Genomic DNA, 15997 nt, shown 5'->3' on the forward strand with positions numbered 1-15997 from the left:
CAAAGCCAGCGGTGTTGCCGTGACAGCTGTGTGTTCAGTGAGGCGAAAGAGCCAGCTGTCAAGAGGGAGTGGGCATGGGCAAGCTCGAGTCGTGTGCTCTCCTCTCTGAGTTTGTTCTGTCTTTGCATCTTTACACAAGTCTTCCATTGCCAGCACGCTTAGTTTATAGCACCACACAGCCTAGGTTAATTGAGGCAGCAGACCATGGCCAGCTCATGCTGAAGGGGCCGGACCCTGGGACTATGCGTGGAAAGCACCGTCATTGCCAGCACGCTTAGTTTATAGCACCACACAGCCTAGGCTAAATGGAGCAGCAGACGAAGGCCAGCTCATGCTGAAGGGGCCGGACCCTGGGACTATGCGTGGAAAGCACCGTCAGCGAAGCTGCTACCTCTAGGAATGACTCGCTTGTCTCTGGCCTATGCAACTCATACTTACCTGGCAGGGGAGATACCATGATCAAGAAGGTGGTTCACCCAGGGCGAGGCTCAGCCATTGCACTCCGGTTGTGCTGACCCCTGCGAATTCCCCAAATGTGGGAATCTCGACTGCATAATTTGTGGTAGTGGGGGACTGCGTTCGCGCTCTCCCCTGATTGTAAAGTGTGCAAAGACAAACGCGTTGTGGTCCTCCTCAGAGTGCTGTGCGTCACGCCGCTGTTGGCTTTTTCCGCCACGCCCCGCAAAGCCAGCGGTGTTGCCGTGACAGCTGTGTGTTCAGTGAGGCGAAAGAGCCAGCTGTCAAGAGGGAGTGGGCATGGGCAAGCTCGAGTCGTGTGCTCTCCTCTCTGAGTTTGTTCTGTCTTGCATCTTTACACAAGTCTTCCATTGCCTGCACGCTTAGTTTATAGCACCACACAGCCTAGGCTAATTGAGGCAGTGTTTGCAACTTTCCATCCACTGGAGCAGCAGACGAAGGCCAGCTCATGCTGAAGGGGCCGGACCCTGGGACTATGCGTCGAAAGCACCGTCAGCGAAGCTGCTGCCTCTAGGAATGCCCCGCTTGTCTCTGGCCTGTGCAACTTATACTTACCTGGCAGGGGAGATACCATGATCAAGAAGGTGGTTCACCCAGGGCGAGGCTCAGCCATTGCACTCCGGTTGAGCTGACCCCTGCGAATTCCCCAAATGTGGGAATCTAGACTGCATAATTTGTGGTAGTGGGGGACTGCGTTCGCGCTCTCCCCTGATTGTAAAGTGTGCAAAGAGAAACGCGTTGTGGTCCTCCTCAGAGTGCTGTGCGTCACGCCGCTTTTGGCTTTTTCCGCCACGCCCCGCAAAGCCAGCGGTGTTGCCGTGACAGCTGTGTGTTCAGTGAGGCGAAAGAGCCAGCTGTCAAGAGGGAGTGGGCATGGGCAAGCTCGAGTCGTGTGCTCTCCTCTCTGAGTTTGTTCTGTCTTTGCATCTTTACACAAGTCTTCCATTGCCAGCACGCTTAGTTTATAGCACCACACAGCCTAGGTTAATTGAGGCAGCAGACGAAGGCCAGCTCATGCTGAAGGGGCCGGAACCTGGGACTATGCGTGGAAAGCACCGTCATTGCCAGCACGCTTAGTTTATAGCACCACACAGCCTAGGCTAAATGGAGCAGCAGACGAAGGCCAGCTCATGCTGAAGGGGCCGGACCCTGGGACTATGCGTGGAAAGCACCGTCAGCGAAGCTGCTACCTCTAGGAATGCCTCGCTTGTCTCTGGCCTGTGCAACTCATACTTACCTGGCAGAGGAGATACCATGATCAAGAAGGTGGTTCACCCAGGGCGAGGCTCAGCCATTGCACTCCGGTTGTACTGACCCCTGCGAATTCCCCAAATGTGGGAATCTCGACTGCATAATTTGTGGTAGTGGGGGACTGCGTTCGCGCTCTCCCCTGATTGTAAAGTGTGCAAAGACAAACGCGTTGTGGTCCTCCTCAGAGTGCTGTGCGTCACGCCACTTTTGGCTTTTTCCGCCACGCCCCGCAAAGCCAGCGGTGTTGGCGTGACAGCTGTGTGTTCAGTGAGGCGAAAGAGCCAGCTGTCAAGAGGGAGTGGGCATGGGCAAGCTCGAGTCGTGTGCTCTCCTCTCTGAGTTTGTTCTGTCTTTGCATCTTTACACAAGTCTTCCATTGCCTGCACGCTTAGTTTATAGCACCACACAGCCTAGGCTAATTGAGGCAGTGTTTGCAACTTTCCATCCACTGGAGCAGCAGACGAAGGCCAGCTCATGCTGAAGGGGCCGGACCCTGGGACTATGCGTGGAAAGCACCGTCATTGCCAGCACGCTTAGTTTATAGCACCACACAGCCTAGGCTAAATGGAGCAGCAGACGAAGGCCAGCTCATGCTGAAGGGGCCGGACCCTGGGACTATGCGTGGAAAGCACCGTCAGCGAAGCTGCTACCTCTAGGAATGCCTCGCTTGTCTCGGGCCTGTGCAACTCATACTTACCTGGCAGGGGAGATACCATGATCAAGAAGGTGGTTCACCCAGGGCGAGGCTCAGCCATTGCACTCCGGTTGTGCTGACCCCTGCGAATTCCCCAAATGTGGGAATCTCGACTGCATAATTTGTGGTAGTGGGGGACTGCGTTCGCGCTCTCCCCTGATTGTAAAGTGTGCAAAGACAAACGCGTTGTGGTCCTCCTCAGAGTGCTGTGCGTCACGCCGCTTTTGGCTTTTTCCGCCACGCCCCGCAAAGCCAGCGGTGTTGCCGTGACAGCTGTGTGTTCAGTGAGGCGAAAGAGCCAGCTGTCAAGAGGGAGTGGGCATGGGCAAGCTCGAGTCGTGTGCTCTCCTCTCTGAGTTTGTTCTGTCTTTGCATCTTTACACAAGTCTTCCATTGCCTGCACGCTTAGTTTATAGCACCACACAGCCTAGGCTAATTGAGGCAGTGTTTGCAACTTTCCATCCACTGGAGCAGCAGACGAAGGCCAGCTCATGCTGAAGGGGCCGGACCCTGGGACTATGCGTCGAAAGCACCGTCAGCGAAGCTGCTGCCTCTAGGAATGCCCCGCTTGTCTCTGGCCTGTGCAACTTATACTTACCTGGCAGGGGAGATACCATGATCAAGAAGGTGGTTCACCCAGGGCGAGGCTCAGCCATTGCACTCCGGTTGTGCTGACCCCTGCGAATTCCCCAAATGTGGGAATCTCGACTGCATAATTTGTGGTAGTGGGGGACTGCGTTCGCGCTCTCCCCTGATTGTAAAGTGTGCAAAGAGAAACGCGTTGTGGTCCTCCTCAGAGTGCTGTGCGTCACGCCGCTTTTGGCTTTTTCCGCCACGCCCTGCAAAGCCAGCGGTGTTGCCGTGACAGCTGTGTGTTCAGTGAGGCGAAAGAGCCAGCTGTCAAGAGGGAGTGGGCATGGGCAAGCTCGAGTCGTGTGCTCTCCTCTCTGAGTTTGTTCTGTCTTTGCATCTTTACACAAGTCTTCCATTGCCAGCACGCTTAGTTTATAGCACCACACAGCCTAGGTTAATTGAGGCAGCAGACGAAGGCCAGCTCATGCTGAAGGGGCCGGACCCTGGGACTATGCGTGGAAAGCACCGTCAGCGAAGCTGCTGCCTCTAGGAATGCCTCGCTTGTCTCTGGCCTGTGCAACTCATACTTACCTGGCAGGGGAGATACCATGATCAAGAAGGTGGTTCACCCAGGGCGAGGCTCAGCCATTGCACTCCGGTTGTGCTGACCCCTGCGAATTCCCCAAATGTGGGAATCTCGACTGCATAATTTGTGGTAGTGGGGGACTGCGTTCGCGCTCTCCCCTGATTGTAAAGTGTGCAAAGACAAACGCATTGTGGTCCTCCTCAGAGTGCTGTGCGTCACGCCGCTTTTGGCTTTTTCCGCCACGCCCCGCAAAGCCAGCGGTGTTGCCGTGACAGCTGTGTGTTCAGTGAGGCGAAAGAGCCAGCTGTCAAGAGGGAGTGGGCATGGGCAAGCTCGAGTCGTGTGCTCTCCTCTCTGAGTTTGTTCTGTCTTTGCATCTTTACACAAGTCTTCCATTGCCTGCACGCTTAGTTTATAGCACCACACAGCCTAGGCTAATTGAGGCAGTGTTTGCAACTTTCCATCCACTGGAGCAGCAGACGAAGGCCAGCTCATGCTGAAGGGGCCGGACCCTGGGACTATGCGTCGAAAGCACCGTCAGCGAAGCTGCTGCCTCTAGGAATGCCCCGCTTGTCTCTGGCCTGTGCAACTTATACTTACCTGGCAGGGGAGATACCATGATCAAGAAGGTGGTTCACCCAGGGCGAGGCTCAGCCATTGCACTCCGGTTGTGCTGACCCCTGCGAATTCCCCAAATGTGGGAATCTCGACTGCATAATTTGTGGTAGTGGGGGACTGCGTTCGCGCTCTCCCCTGATTGTAAAGTGTGCAAAGAGAAACGCGTTGTGGTCCTCCTCAGAGTGCTGTGCGTCACGCCGCTTTTGGCTTTTTCCGCCACGCCCTGCAAAGCCAGCGGTGTTGCCGTGACAGCTGTGTGTTCAGTGAGGCGAAAGAGCCAGCTGTCAAGAGGGAGTGGGCATGGGCAAGCTCGAGTCGTGTGCTCTCCTCTCTGAGTTTGTTCTGTCTTTGCATCTTTACACAAGTCTTCCATTGCCAGCACGCTTAGTTTATAGCACCACACAGCCTAGGTTAATTGAGGCAGCAGACGAAGGCCAGCTCATGCTGAAGGGGCCGGACCCTGGGACTATGCGTGGAAAGCACCGTCAGCGAAGCTGCTGCCTCTAGGAATGCCTCGCTTGTCTCTGGCCTGTGCAACTCATACTTACCTGGCAGGGGAGATACCATGATCAAGAAGGTGGTTCACCCAGGGCGAGGCTCAGCCATTGCACTCCGGTTGTGCTGACCCCTGCGAATTCCCCAAATGTGGGAATCTCGACTGCATAATTTGTGGTAGTGGGGGACTGCGTTCGCGCTCTCCCCTGATTGTAAAGTGTGCAAAGACAAACGCGTTGTGGTCCTCCTCAGAGTGCTGTGCGTCACGCCGCTTTTGGCTTTTTCCGCCACGCCCCGCAAAGCCAGCGGTGTTGCCGTGACAGCTGTGTGTTCAGTGAGGCGAAAGAGCCAGCTGTCAAGAGGGAGTGGGCATGGGCAAGCTCGAGTCGTGTGCTCTCCTCTCTGAGTTTGTTCTGTCTTTGCATCTTTACACAAGTCTTCCATTGCCAGCACGCTTAGTTTATAGCACCACACAGCCTAGGTTAATTGAGGCAGCAGACGAAGGCCAGCTCATGCTGAAGGGGCCGGACCCTGGGACTATGCGTGGAAAGCACCGTCAGCGAAGCTGCTGCCTCTAGGAATGCCTCGCTTCTCTCTGGCCTGTGCAACTCATACTTACCTGGCAGGGGAGATACCATGATCAAGAAGGTGGTTCACCCAGGGCGAGGCTCAGCCATTGCACTCTGGTTGTGCTGACCCCTGCGAATTCCCCAAATGTGGGAATCTCGACTGCATAATTTGTGGTAGTGGGGGACTGCGTTCGCGCTCTCCCCTGATTGTAAAGTGTGCAAAGACAAACGCGTTGTGGTCCTCCTCAGAGTGCTGTGCGTCACGCCGCTTTTGGCTTTTTCCGCCACGCCCCGCAAAGCCAGCGGTGTTGCCGTGACAGCTGTGTGTTCAGTGAGGCGAAAGAGCCAGCTGTCAAGAGGGAGTGGGCATGGGCAAGCTCGAGTCGTGTGCTCTCCTCTCTGAGTTTGTTCTGTCTTTGCATCTTTACACAAGTCTTCCATTGCCTGCACGCTTAGTTTATAGCACCACACAGCCTAGGCTAATTGAGGCAGTGTTTGCAACTTTCCATCCACTGGAGCAGCAGACGAAGGCCAGCTCATGCTGAAGGGGCCGGACCCTGGGACTATGCGTCGAAAGCACCGTCAGCGAAGCTGCTGCCTCTAGGAATGCCCCGCTTGTCTCTGGCCTGTGCAACTTATACTTACCTGGCAGGGGAGATACCATGATCAAGAAGGTGGTTCACCCAGGGCGAGGCTCAGCCATTGCACTCCGGTTGTGCTGACCCCTGCGAATTCCCCAAATGTGGGAATCTCGACTGCATAATTTGTGGTAGTGGGGGACTGCGTTCGCGCTCTCCCCTGATTGTAAAGTGTGCAAAGAGAAACGCGTTGTGGTCCTCCTCAGAGTGCTGTGCGTCACGCCGCTTTTGGCTTTTTCCGCCACGCCCTGCAAAGCCAGCGGTGTTGCCGTGACAGCTGTGTGTTCAGTGAGGCGAAAGAGCCAGCTGTCAAGAGGGAGTGGGCATGGGCAAGCTCGAGTCGTGTGCTCTCCTCTCTGAGTTTGTTCTGTCTTTGCATCTTTACACAAGTCTTCCATTGCCAGCACGCTTAGTTTATAGCACCACACAGCCTAGGTTAATTGAGGCAGCAGACGAAGGCCAGCTCATGCTGAAGGGGCCGGACCCTGGGACTATGCGTGGAAAGCACCGTCAGCGAAGCTGCTGCCTCTAGGAATGCCTCGCTTGTCTCTGGCCTGTGCAACTCATACTTACCTGGCAGGGGAGATACCATGATCAAGAAGGTGGTTCACCCAGGGCGAGGCTCAGCCATTGCACTCCGGTTGTGCTGACCCCTGCGAATTCCCCAAATGTGGGAATCTCGACTGCATAATTTGTGGTAGTGGGGGACTGCGTTCGCGCTCTCCCCTGATTGTAAAGTGTGCAAAGACAAACGCGTTGTGGTCCTCCTCAGAGTGCTGTGCGTCACGCCGCTTTTGGCTTTTTCCGCCACGCCCCGCAAAGCCAGCGGTGTTGCCGTGACAGCTGTGTGTTCAGTGAGGCGAAAGAGCCAGCTGTCAAGAGGGAGTGGGCATGGGCAAGCTCGAGTCGTGTGCTCTCCTCTCTGAGTTTGTTCTGTCTTTGCATCTTTACACAAGTCTTCCATTGCCAGCACGCTTAGTTTATAGCACCACACAGCCTAGGTTAATTGAGGCAGCAGACGAAGGCCAGCTCATGCTGAAGGGGCCGGACCCTGGGACTATGCGTGGAAAGCACCGTCAGCGAAGCTGCTGCCTCTAGGAATGCCTCGCTTGTCTCTGGCCTGTGCAACTCATACTTACCTGGCAGGGGAGATACCATGATCAAGAAGGTGGTTCACCCAGGGCGAGGCTCAGCCATTGCACTCTGGTTGTGCTGACCCCTGCGAATTCCCCAAATGTGGGAATCTCGACTGCATAATTTGTGGTAGTGGGGGACTGCGTTCGCGCTCTCCCCTGATTGTAAAGTGTGCAAAGAGAAACGCGTTGTGGTCCTCCTCAGAGTGCTGTGCGTCACGCAGCTTTTGGCTTTTTCCGCCACGCCCTGCAAAGCCAGCGGTGTTGCCGTGACAGCTGTGTGTTCAGTGAGGCGAAAGAGCCAGCTGTCAAGAGGGAGTGGGCATGGGCAAGCTCGAGTCGTGTGCTCTCCTCTCTGAGTTTGTTCTGTCTTTGCATCTTTACACAAGTCTTCCATTGCCAGCACGCTTAGTTTATAGCACCACACAGCCTAGGTTAATTGAGGCAGCAGACGAAGGCCAGCTCATGCTGAAGGGGCCGGAACCTGGGACTATGCGTGGAAAGCACCGTCATTGCCAGCACGCTTAGTTTATAGCACCACACAGCCTAGGCTAAATGGAGCAGCAGACGAAGGCCAGCTCATGCTGAAGGGGCCGGACCCTGGGACTATGCGTGGAAAGCACCGTCAGTGAAGCTGCTACCTCTAGGAATGCCTCGCTTGTCTCTGGCCTGTGCAACTCATACTTACCTGGCAGAGGAGATACCATGATCAAGAAGGTGGTTCACCCAGGGCGAGGCTCAGCCATTGCACTCCGGTTGTACTGACCCCTGCGAATTCCCCAAATGTGGGAATCTCGACTGCATAATTTGTGGTAGTGGGGGACTGCGTTCGCGCTCTCCCCTGATTGTAAAGTGTGCAAAGACAAACGCGTTGTGGTCCTCCTCAGAGTGCTGTGCGTCACGCCACTTTTGGCTTTTTCCGCCACGCCCCGCAAAGCCAGCGGTGTTGCCGTGACAGCTGTGTGTTCAGTGAGGCGAAAGAGCCAGCTGTCAAGAGGGAGTGGGCATGGGCAAGCTCGAGTCGTGTGCTCTCCTCTCTGAGTTTGTTCTGTCTTTGCATCTTTACACAAGTCTTCCATTGCCTGCACGCTTAGTTTATAGCACCACACAGCCTAGGCTAATTGAGGCAGTGTTTGCAACTTTCCATCCACTGGAGCAGCAGACGAAGGCCAGCTCATGCTGAAGGGGCCGGACCCTGGGCCTATGCGTCGAAAGCACCGTCAGCGAAGCTGCTGCCTCTAGGAATGCCCCGCTTGTCTCTGGCCTGTGCAACTTATACTTACCTGGCAGGGGAGATACCATGATCAAGAAGGTGGTTCACCCAGGGCGAGGCTCAGCCATTGCACTCCGGTTGTGCTGACCCCTGCGAATTCCCCAAATGTGGGAATCTCGACTGCATAATTTGTGGTAGTGGGGGACTGCGTTCGCGCTCTCCCCTGATTGTAAAGTGTGCAAAGACAAACGCGTCGGCCTCCAAGGCTTTTGCGGTCCCCCTCAAAGTGCTGTGCGTCACGCCGCTTTTGGCTTTTTCCGCCACGCCCCGCAAAGCCAGCGGTGTTGCCGTGACAGCTGTGTGTTCAGTGAGGCGAAAGAGCCAGCTGTCAAGAGGGAGTGGGCATGGGCAAGCTCGAGTCGTGTGCTCTCCTCTCTGAGTTTGTTCTGTCTTTGCATCTTTACACAAGTCTTCCATTGCCAGCACGCTTAGTTTATAGCACCACACAGCCTAGGTTAATTGAGGCAGCAGACGAAGGCCAGCTCATGCTGAAGGGGCCGGACCCTGGGACTATGCGTGGAAAGCACCGTCATTGCCAGCACGCTTAGTTTATAGCACCACACAGCCTAGGCTAAATGGAGCAGCAGACGAAGGCCAGCTCATGCTGAAGGGGCCGGACCCTGGGACTATGCGTGGAAAGCACCGTCAGCGAAGCTGCTACCTCTAGGAATGCCTCGCTTGTCTCTGGCCTGTGCAACTCATACTTACCTGGCAGGGGAGATACCATGATCAAGAAGGTGGTTCACCCAGGGCGAGGCTCAGCCATTGCACTCCGGTTGTGCTGACCCCTGCGAATTCCCCAAATGTGGGAATCTCGACTGCATAATTTGTGGTAGTGGGGGACTGCGTTCGCGCTCTCCCCTGATTGTAAAGTGTGCAAAGACAAACGCGTTGTGGTCCTCCTCAGAGTGCTGTGCGTCACGCCGCTTTTGGCTTTTTCCGCCACGCCCCGCAAAGCCAGCGGTGTTGCCGTGACAGCTGTGTGTTCAGTGAGGCGAAAGAGCCAGCTGTCAAGAGGGAGTGGGCATGGGCAAGCTCGAGTCGTGTGCTCTCCTTTCTGAGTTTGTTCTGTCTTTGCATCTTTACACAAGTCTTCCATTGCCTGCACGCTTAGTTTATAGCACCACACAGCCTAGGCTAATTGAGGCAGTGTTTGCAACTTTCCATCCACTGGAGCAGCAGACGAAGGCCAGCTCATGCTGAAGGGGCCGGACCCTGGGACTATGCGTCGAAAGCACCGTCAGCGAAGCTGCTGCCTCTAGGAATGCCCCGCTTGTCTCTGGCCTGTGCAACTTATACTTACCTGGCAGGGGAGATACCATGATCAAGAAGGTGGTTCACCCAGGGCGAGGCTCAGCCATTGCACTCCGGTTGTGCTGACCCCTGCGAATTCCCCAAATGTGGGAATCTCGACTGCATAATTTGTGGTAGTGGGGGACTGCGTTCGCGCTCTCCCCTGATTGTAAAGTGTGCAAAGAGAAACGCGTTGTGGTCCTCCTCAGAGTGCTGTGCGTCACGCCGCTTTTGGCTTTTTCCGCCACGCCCCGCAAAGCCAGCGGTGTTGCCGTGACAGCTGTGTGTTCAGTGAGGCGAAAGAGCCAGCTGTCAAGAGGGAGTGGGCATGGGCAAGCTCGAGTCGTGTGCTCTCCTCTCTGAGTTTGTTCTGTCTTTGCATCTTTACACAAGTCTTCCATTGCCAGCACGCTTAGTTTATAGCACCACACAGCCTAGGTTAATTGAGGCAGCAGACGAAGGCCAGCTCATGCTGAAGGGGCCGGAACCTGGGACTATGCGTGGAAAGCACCGTCATTGCCAGCACGCTTAGTTTATAGCACCACACAGCCTAGGCTAAATGGAGCAGCAGACGAAGGCCAGCTCATGCTGAAGGGGCCGGACCCTGGGACTATGCGTGGAAAGCACCGTCAGCGAAGCTGCTACCTCTAGGAATGCCTCGCTTGTCTCTGGCCTGTGCAACTCATACTTACCTGGCAGAGGAGATACCATGATCAAGAAGGTGGTTCACCCAGGGCGAGGCTCAGCCATTGCACTCCGGTTGTACTGACCCCTGCGAATTCCCCAAATGTGGGAATCTCGACTGCATAATTTGTGGTAGTGGGGGACTGCGTTCGCGCTCTCCCCTGATTGTAAAGTGTGCAAAGACAAACGCGTTGTGGTCCTCCTCAGAGTGCTGTGCGTCACGCCACTTTTGGCTTTTTCCGCCACGCCCCGCAAAGCCAGCGGTGTTGGCGTGACAGCTGTGTGTTCAGTGAGGCGAAAGAGCCAGCTGTCAAGAGGGAGTGGGCATGGGCAAGCTCGAGTCGTGTGCTCTCCTCTCTGAGTTTGTTCTGTCTTTGCATCTTTACACAAGTCTTCCATTGCCTGCACGCTTAGTTTATAGCACCACACAGCCTAGGCTAATTGAGGCAGTGTTTGCAACTTTCCATCCACTGGAGCAGCAGACGAAGGCCAGCTCATGCTGAAGGGGCCGGACCCTGGGACTATGCGTGGAAAGCACCGTCATTGCCAGCACGCTTAGTTTATAGCACCACACAGCCTAGGCTAAATGGAGCAGCAGACGAAGGCCAGCTCATGCTGAAGGGGCCGGACCCTGGGACTATGCGTGGAAAGCACCGTCAGCGAAGCTGCTACCTCTAGGAATGCCTCGCTTGTCTCTGGCCTGTGCAACTCATACTTACCTGGCAGAGGAGATACCATGATCAAGAAGGTGGTTCACCCAGGGCGAGGCTCAGCCATTGCACTCCGGTTGTGCTGACCCCTGCGAATTCCCCAAATGTGGGAATCTCGACTGCATAATTTGTGGTAGTGGGGGACTGCGTTCGCGCTCTCCCCTGATTGTAAAGTGTGCAAAGACAAACGCGTTGTGGTCCTCCTCAGAGTGCTGTGCGTCACGCCGCTTTTGGCTTTTTCCGCCACGCCCCGCAAAGCCAGCGGTGTTGCCGTGACAGCTGTGTGTTCAGTGAGGCGAAAGAGCCAGCTGTCAAGAGGGAGTGGGCATGGGCAAGCTCGAGTCGTGTGCTCTCCTCTCTGAGTTTGTTCTGTCTTTGCATCTTTACACAAGTCTTCCATTGCCAGCACGCTTAGTTTATAGCACCACACAGCCTAGGTTAATTGAGGCAGCAGACGAAGGCCAGCTCATGCTGAAGGGGCCGGAACCTGGGACTATGCGTGGAAAGCACCGTCATTGCCAGCACGCTTAGTTTATAGCACCACACAGCCTAGGCTAAATGGAGCAGCAGACGAAGGCCAGCTCATGCTGAAGGGGCCGGACCCTGGGACTATGCGTGGAAAGCACCGTCAGCGAAGCTGCTACCTCTAGGAATGCCTCGCTTGTCTCTGGCCTGTGCAACTCATACTTACCTGGCAGAGGAGATACCATGATCAAGAAGGTGGTTCACCCAGGGCGAGGCTCAGCCATTGCACTCCGGTTGTACTGACCCCTGCGAATTCCCCAAATGTGGGAATCTCGACTGCATAATTTGTGGTAGTGGGGGACTGCGTTCGCGCTCTCCCCTGATTGTAAAGTGTGCAAAGACAAACGCGTTGTGGTCCTCCTCAGAGTGCTGTGCGTCACGCCACTTTTGGCTTTTTCCGCCACGCCCCGCAAAGCCAGCGGTGTTGGCGTGACAGCTGTGTGTTCAGTGAGGCGAAAGAGCCAGCTGTCAAGAGGGAGTGGGCATGGGCAAGCTCGAGTCGTGTGCTCTCCTCTCTGAGTTTGTTCTGTCTTTGCATCTTTACACAAGTCTTCCATTGCCTGCACGCTTAGTTTATAGCACCACACAGCCTAGGCTAATTGAGGCAGTGTTTGCAACTTTCCATCCACTGGAGCAGCAGACGAAGGCCAGCTCATGCTGAAGGGGCCGGACCCTGGGACTATGCGTGGAAAGCACCGTCATTGCCAGCACGCTTAGTTTATAGCACCACACAGCCTAGGCTAAATGGAGCAGCAGACGAAGGCCAGCTCATGCTGAAGGGGCCGGACCCTGGGACTATGCGTGGAAAGCACCGTCAGCGAAGCTGCTACCTCTAGGAATGCCTCGCTTGTCTCGGGCCTGTGCAACTCATACTTACCTGGCAGGGGAGATACCATGATCAAGAAGGTGGTTCACCCAGGGCGAGGCTCAGCCATTGCACTCCGGTTGTGCTGACCCCTGCGAATTCCCCAAATGTGGGAATCTCGACTGCATAATTTGTGGTAGTGGGGGACTGCGTTCGCGCTCTCCCCTGATTGTAAAGTGTGCAAAGACAAACGCGTTGTGGTCCTCCTCAGAGTGCTGTGCGTCACGCCGCTTTTGGCTTTTTCCGCCACGCCCCGCAAAGCCAGCGGTGTTGCCGTGACAGCTGTGTGTTCAGTGAGGCGAAAGAGCCAGCTGTCAAGAGGGAGTGGGCATGGGCAAGCTCGAGTCGTGTGCTCTCCTCTCTGAGTTTGTTCTGTCTTTGCATCTTTACACAAGTCTTCCATTGCCTGCACGCTTAGTTTATAGCACCACACAGCCTAGGCTAATTGAGGCAGTGTTTGCAACTTTCCATCCACTGGAGCAGCAGACGAAGGCCAGCTCATGCTGAAGGGGCCGGACCCTGGGACTATGCGTCGAAAGCACCGTCAGCGAAGCTGCTGCCTCTAGGAATGCCCCGCTTGTCTCTGGCCTGTGCAACTTATACTTACCTGGCAGGGGAGATACCATGATCAAGAAGGTGGTTCACCCAGGGCGAGGCTCAGCCATTGCACTCCGGTTGTGCTGACCCCTGCGAATTCCCCAAATGTGGGAATCTCGACTGCATAATTTGTGGTAGTGGGGGACTGCGTTCGCGCTCTCCCCTGATTGTAAAGTGTGCAAAGAGAAACGCGTTGTGGTCCTCCTCAGAGTGCTGTGCGTCACGCCGCTTTTGGCTTTTTCCGCCACGCCCTGCAAAGCCAGCGGTGTTGCCGTGACAGCTGTATGTTCAGTGAGGCGAAAGAGCCAGCTGTCAAGAGGGAGTGGGCATGGGCAAGCTCGAGTCGTGTGCTCTCCTCTCTGAGTTTGTTCTGTCTTTGCATCTTTACACAAGTCTTCCATTGCCAGCACGCTTACTTTATAGCACCACACAGCCTAGGTTAATTGAGGCAGCAGACGAAGGCCAGCTCATGCTGAAGGGGCCGGACCCTGGGACTATGCGTGGAAAGCACCGTCAGCGAAGCTGCTGCCTCTAGGAATGCCTCGCTTGTCTCTGGCCTGTGCAACTCATACTTACCTGGCAGGGGAGATACCATGATCAAGAAGGTGGTTCACCCAGGGCGAGGCTCAGCCATTGCACTCTGGTTGTGCTGACCCCTGCGAATTCCCCAAATGTGGGAATCTCGACTGCATAATTTGTGGTAGTGGGGGACTGCGTTCGCGCTCTCCCCTGATTGTAAAGTGTGCAAAGAGAAACGCGTTGTGGTCCTCCTCAGAGTGCTGTGCGTCACGCAGCTTTTGGCTTTTTCCGCCACGCCCTGCAAAGCCAGCGGTGTTGCCGTGACAGCTGTGTGTTCAGTGAGGCGAAAGAGCCAGCTGTCAAGAGGGAGTGGGCATGGGCAAGCTCGAGTCGTGTGCTCTCCTCTCTGAGTTTGTTCTGTCTTTGCATCTTTACACAAGTCTTCCATTGCCAGCACGCTTAGTTTATAGCACCACACAGCCTAGGTTAATTGAGGCAGCAGACGAAGGCCAGCTCATGCTGAAGGGGCCGGAACCTGGGACTATGCGTGGAAAGCACCGTCATTGCCAGCACGCTTAGTTTATAGCACCACACAGCCTAGGCTAAATGGAGCAGCAGACGAAGGCCAGCTCATGCTGAAGGGGCCGGACCCTGGGACTATGCGTGGAAAGCACCGTCAGTGAAGCTGCTACCTCTAGGAATGCCTCGCTTGTCTCTGGCCTGTGCAACTCATACTTACCTGGCAGAGGAGATACCATGATCAAGAAGGTGGTTCACCCAGGGCGAGGCTCAGCCATTGCACTCCGGTTGTACTGACCCCTGCGAATTCCCCAAATGTGGGAATCTCGACTGCATAATTTGTGGTAGTGGGGGACTGCGTTCGCGCTCTCCCCTGATTGTAAAGTGTGCAAAGACAAACGCGTTGTGGTCCTCCTCAGAGTGCTGTGCGTCACGCCGCTTTTGGCTTTTTCCGCCACGCCCCGCAAAGCCAGCGGTGTTGCCGTGACAGCTGTGTGTTCAGTGAGGCGAAAGAGCCAGCTGTCAAGAGGGAGTGGGCATGGGCAAGCTCGAGTCGTGTGCTCTCCTTTCTGAGTTTGTTCTGTCTTTGCATCTTTACACAAGTCTTCCATTGCCTGCACGCTTAGTTTATAGCACCACACAGCCTAGGCTAATTGAGGCAGTGTTTGCAACTTTCCATCCACTGGAGCAGCAGACGAAGGCCAGCTCATGCTGAAGGGGCCGGACCCTGGGACTATGCGGCGAAAGCACCGTCAGCGAAGCTGCTGCCTCTAGGAATGCCCCGCTTGTCTCTGGCCTGTGCAACTTATACTTACCTGGCAGGGGAGATACCATGATCAAGAAGGTGGTTCACCCAGGGCGAGGCTCAGCCATTGCACTCCGGTTGTGCTGACCCCTGCGAATTCCCCAAATGTGGGAATCTCGACTGCATAATTTGTGGTAGTGGGGGACTGCGTTCGTGCTCTCCCCTGATTGTAAAGTGTGCAAAGAGAAACGCATTGTGGTCCTCCTCAGAGTGCTGTGCGTCACGCCGCTTTTGGCTTTTTCCGCCACGCCCTGCAAAGCCAGCGGTGTTGCCGTGACAGCTGTGTGTTCAGTGAGGCGAAAGAGCCAGCTGTCAAGAGGGAGTGGGCATGGGCAAGCTCGAGTCGTGTGCTCTCCTCTCTGAGTTTGTTCTGTCTTTGCATCTTTACACAAGTCTTCCATTGCCAGCACGCTTAGTTTATAGCACCACACAGCCTAGGTTAATTGAGGCAGCAGACGAAGGCCAGCTCATGCTGAAGGGGCCGGACCCTGGGACTATGCGTGGAAAGCACCGTCATTGCCAGCACGCTTAGTTTATAGCACCACACAGCCTAGGCTAAATGGAGCAGCAGACGAAGGCCAGCTCATGCTGAAGGGGCCGGACCCTGGGACTATGCGTGGAAAGCACCGTCAGCGAAGCTGCTACCTCTAGAAATGCCTCGCTTGTCTCTGGCCTGTGCAACTCATACTTACCTGGCAGAGGAGATACCATGATCAAGAAGGTGGTTCACCCAGGGCGAGGCTCAGCCATTGCACTCCGGTTGTACTGACCCCTGCGAATTCCCCAAATGTGGGAATCTCGACTGCATAATTTGTGATAGTGGGGGACTGCGTTCGCGCTCTCTCCTGATTGTAAAGTGTGCAAAGACAAACGCGTTGTGGTCCTCCTCAGAGTGCTGTGCGTCACGCCGCTTTTGGCTTTTTCCGACACGCCCCGCAAAGCCAGCGGTGTTGCCGTGACAGCTGTGTGTTCAGTGAGGCGAAAGAACCCGCTGTCAAGAGGGTGTGGGCATGGGCCAGCTCGAGTCGTGTGCTCTCCTCTCTGAGTTTGTTCTGTCTTTGCATTTTTACACAAGTCTTCCATTGCCACCACGCTTGGTTTATAGCACTACACAGCCTAGGCTAATTGAGGCAGTGTTTGCAACTTTCCATCCACTGGAGCAGCAGACGAAGG

At 55.3% G+C, this 15997-nt stretch overlaps 25 non-coding genes across 25 annotated transcripts; all 25 read left to right on the forward strand.

Annotated features, from left to right (window-relative positions):
- The first annotated feature begins 430 nt into the window (after positions 1-430).
- On the forward strand, positions 431-594 carry LOC137138442 (U1 spliceosomal RNA). Its single transcript, XR_010915991.1, has one exon. It is a non-coding gene; the product is annotated as a U1 spliceosomal RNA (small nuclear RNA).
- A 430-nt stretch (positions 595-1024) lies between these two features.
- LOC137138605 (U1 spliceosomal RNA) lies at positions 1025-1188 on the forward strand. Its single transcript, XR_010916149.1, has one exon. It is a non-coding gene; the product is annotated as a U1 spliceosomal RNA (small nuclear RNA).
- Positions 1189-1706: 518 nt separating this feature from the next.
- LOC137138581 (U1 spliceosomal RNA) lies at positions 1707-1870 on the forward strand. Its single transcript, XR_010916126.1, has one exon. It is a non-coding gene; the product is annotated as a U1 spliceosomal RNA (small nuclear RNA).
- Positions 1871-2417: 547 nt separating this feature from the next.
- LOC137138453 (U1 spliceosomal RNA) lies at positions 2418-2581 on the forward strand. The gene has a single exon (XR_010916002.1). It is a non-coding gene; the product is annotated as a U1 spliceosomal RNA (small nuclear RNA).
- A 431-nt stretch (positions 2582-3012) lies between these two features.
- Positions 3013-3176, forward strand: LOC137138464 (U1 spliceosomal RNA). Its single transcript, XR_010916013.1, has one exon. It is a non-coding gene; the product is annotated as a U1 spliceosomal RNA (small nuclear RNA).
- A 402-nt stretch (positions 3177-3578) lies between these two features.
- LOC137138476 (U1 spliceosomal RNA) lies at positions 3579-3742 on the forward strand. Its single transcript, XR_010916024.1, has one exon. It is a non-coding gene; the product is annotated as a U1 spliceosomal RNA (small nuclear RNA).
- A 431-nt stretch (positions 3743-4173) lies between these two features.
- Positions 4174-4337, forward strand: LOC137138487 (U1 spliceosomal RNA). The gene has a single exon (XR_010916035.1). It is a non-coding gene; the product is annotated as a U1 spliceosomal RNA (small nuclear RNA).
- Positions 4338-4739: 402 nt separating this feature from the next.
- Positions 4740-4903, forward strand: LOC137138499 (U1 spliceosomal RNA). The gene has a single exon (XR_010916046.1). It is a non-coding gene; the product is annotated as a U1 spliceosomal RNA (small nuclear RNA).
- Positions 4904-5305: 402 nt separating this feature from the next.
- LOC137138519 (U1 spliceosomal RNA) lies at positions 5306-5469 on the forward strand. The gene has a single exon (XR_010916065.1). It is a non-coding gene; the product is annotated as a U1 spliceosomal RNA (small nuclear RNA).
- A 431-nt stretch (positions 5470-5900) lies between these two features.
- LOC137138512 (U1 spliceosomal RNA) lies at positions 5901-6064 on the forward strand. Its single transcript, XR_010916058.1, has one exon. It is a non-coding gene; the product is annotated as a U1 spliceosomal RNA (small nuclear RNA).
- Positions 6065-6466: 402 nt separating this feature from the next.
- On the forward strand, positions 6467-6630 carry LOC137138523 (U1 spliceosomal RNA). The gene has a single exon (XR_010916069.1). It is a non-coding gene; the product is annotated as a U1 spliceosomal RNA (small nuclear RNA).
- A 402-nt stretch (positions 6631-7032) lies between these two features.
- On the forward strand, positions 7033-7196 carry LOC137138520 (U1 spliceosomal RNA). Its single transcript, XR_010916066.1, has one exon. It is a non-coding gene; the product is annotated as a U1 spliceosomal RNA (small nuclear RNA).
- A 518-nt stretch (positions 7197-7714) lies between these two features.
- On the forward strand, positions 7715-7878 carry LOC137138582 (U1 spliceosomal RNA). The gene has a single exon (XR_010916127.1). It is a non-coding gene; the product is annotated as a U1 spliceosomal RNA (small nuclear RNA).
- A 431-nt stretch (positions 7879-8309) lies between these two features.
- Positions 8310-8473, forward strand: LOC137138534 (U1 spliceosomal RNA). Its single transcript, XR_010916080.1, has one exon. It is a non-coding gene; the product is annotated as a U1 spliceosomal RNA (small nuclear RNA).
- Positions 8474-9007: 534 nt separating this feature from the next.
- Positions 9008-9171, forward strand: LOC137138545 (U1 spliceosomal RNA). Its single transcript, XR_010916091.1, has one exon. It is a non-coding gene; the product is annotated as a U1 spliceosomal RNA (small nuclear RNA).
- A 431-nt stretch (positions 9172-9602) lies between these two features.
- Positions 9603-9766, forward strand: LOC137138556 (U1 spliceosomal RNA). Its single transcript, XR_010916102.1, has one exon. It is a non-coding gene; the product is annotated as a U1 spliceosomal RNA (small nuclear RNA).
- A 518-nt stretch (positions 9767-10284) lies between these two features.
- On the forward strand, positions 10285-10448 carry LOC137138583 (U1 spliceosomal RNA). Its single transcript, XR_010916128.1, has one exon. It is a non-coding gene; the product is annotated as a U1 spliceosomal RNA (small nuclear RNA).
- A 547-nt stretch (positions 10449-10995) lies between these two features.
- LOC137138538 (U1 spliceosomal RNA) lies at positions 10996-11159 on the forward strand. Its single transcript, XR_010916084.1, has one exon. It is a non-coding gene; the product is annotated as a U1 spliceosomal RNA (small nuclear RNA).
- A 518-nt stretch (positions 11160-11677) lies between these two features.
- LOC137138584 (U1 spliceosomal RNA) lies at positions 11678-11841 on the forward strand. Its single transcript, XR_010916129.1, has one exon. It is a non-coding gene; the product is annotated as a U1 spliceosomal RNA (small nuclear RNA).
- A 547-nt stretch (positions 11842-12388) lies between these two features.
- LOC137138568 (U1 spliceosomal RNA) lies at positions 12389-12552 on the forward strand. Its single transcript, XR_010916113.1, has one exon. It is a non-coding gene; the product is annotated as a U1 spliceosomal RNA (small nuclear RNA).
- A 431-nt stretch (positions 12553-12983) lies between these two features.
- On the forward strand, positions 12984-13147 carry LOC137138579 (U1 spliceosomal RNA). The gene has a single exon (XR_010916124.1). It is a non-coding gene; the product is annotated as a U1 spliceosomal RNA (small nuclear RNA).
- A 402-nt stretch (positions 13148-13549) lies between these two features.
- LOC137138521 (U1 spliceosomal RNA) lies at positions 13550-13713 on the forward strand. Its single transcript, XR_010916067.1, has one exon. It is a non-coding gene; the product is annotated as a U1 spliceosomal RNA (small nuclear RNA).
- Positions 13714-14231: 518 nt separating this feature from the next.
- LOC137138585 (U1 spliceosomal RNA) lies at positions 14232-14395 on the forward strand. The gene has a single exon (XR_010916130.1). It is a non-coding gene; the product is annotated as a U1 spliceosomal RNA (small nuclear RNA).
- A 431-nt stretch (positions 14396-14826) lies between these two features.
- On the forward strand, positions 14827-14990 carry LOC137138548 (U1 spliceosomal RNA). The gene has a single exon (XR_010916094.1). It is a non-coding gene; the product is annotated as a U1 spliceosomal RNA (small nuclear RNA).
- Positions 14991-15508: 518 nt separating this feature from the next.
- On the forward strand, positions 15509-15672 carry LOC137138617 (U1 spliceosomal RNA). The gene has a single exon (XR_010916160.1). It is a non-coding gene; the product is annotated as a U1 spliceosomal RNA (small nuclear RNA).
- The last annotated feature ends 325 nt before the right edge of the window (positions 15673-15997 follow it).

This window comes from Channa argus, chromosome 12, assembly GCF_033026475.1.
Source record: "Channa argus isolate prfri chromosome 12, Channa argus male v1.0, whole genome shotgun sequence".
Taxonomy (NCBI): Eukaryota; Metazoa; Chordata; class Actinopteri; order Anabantiformes; family Channidae; genus Channa; species Channa argus.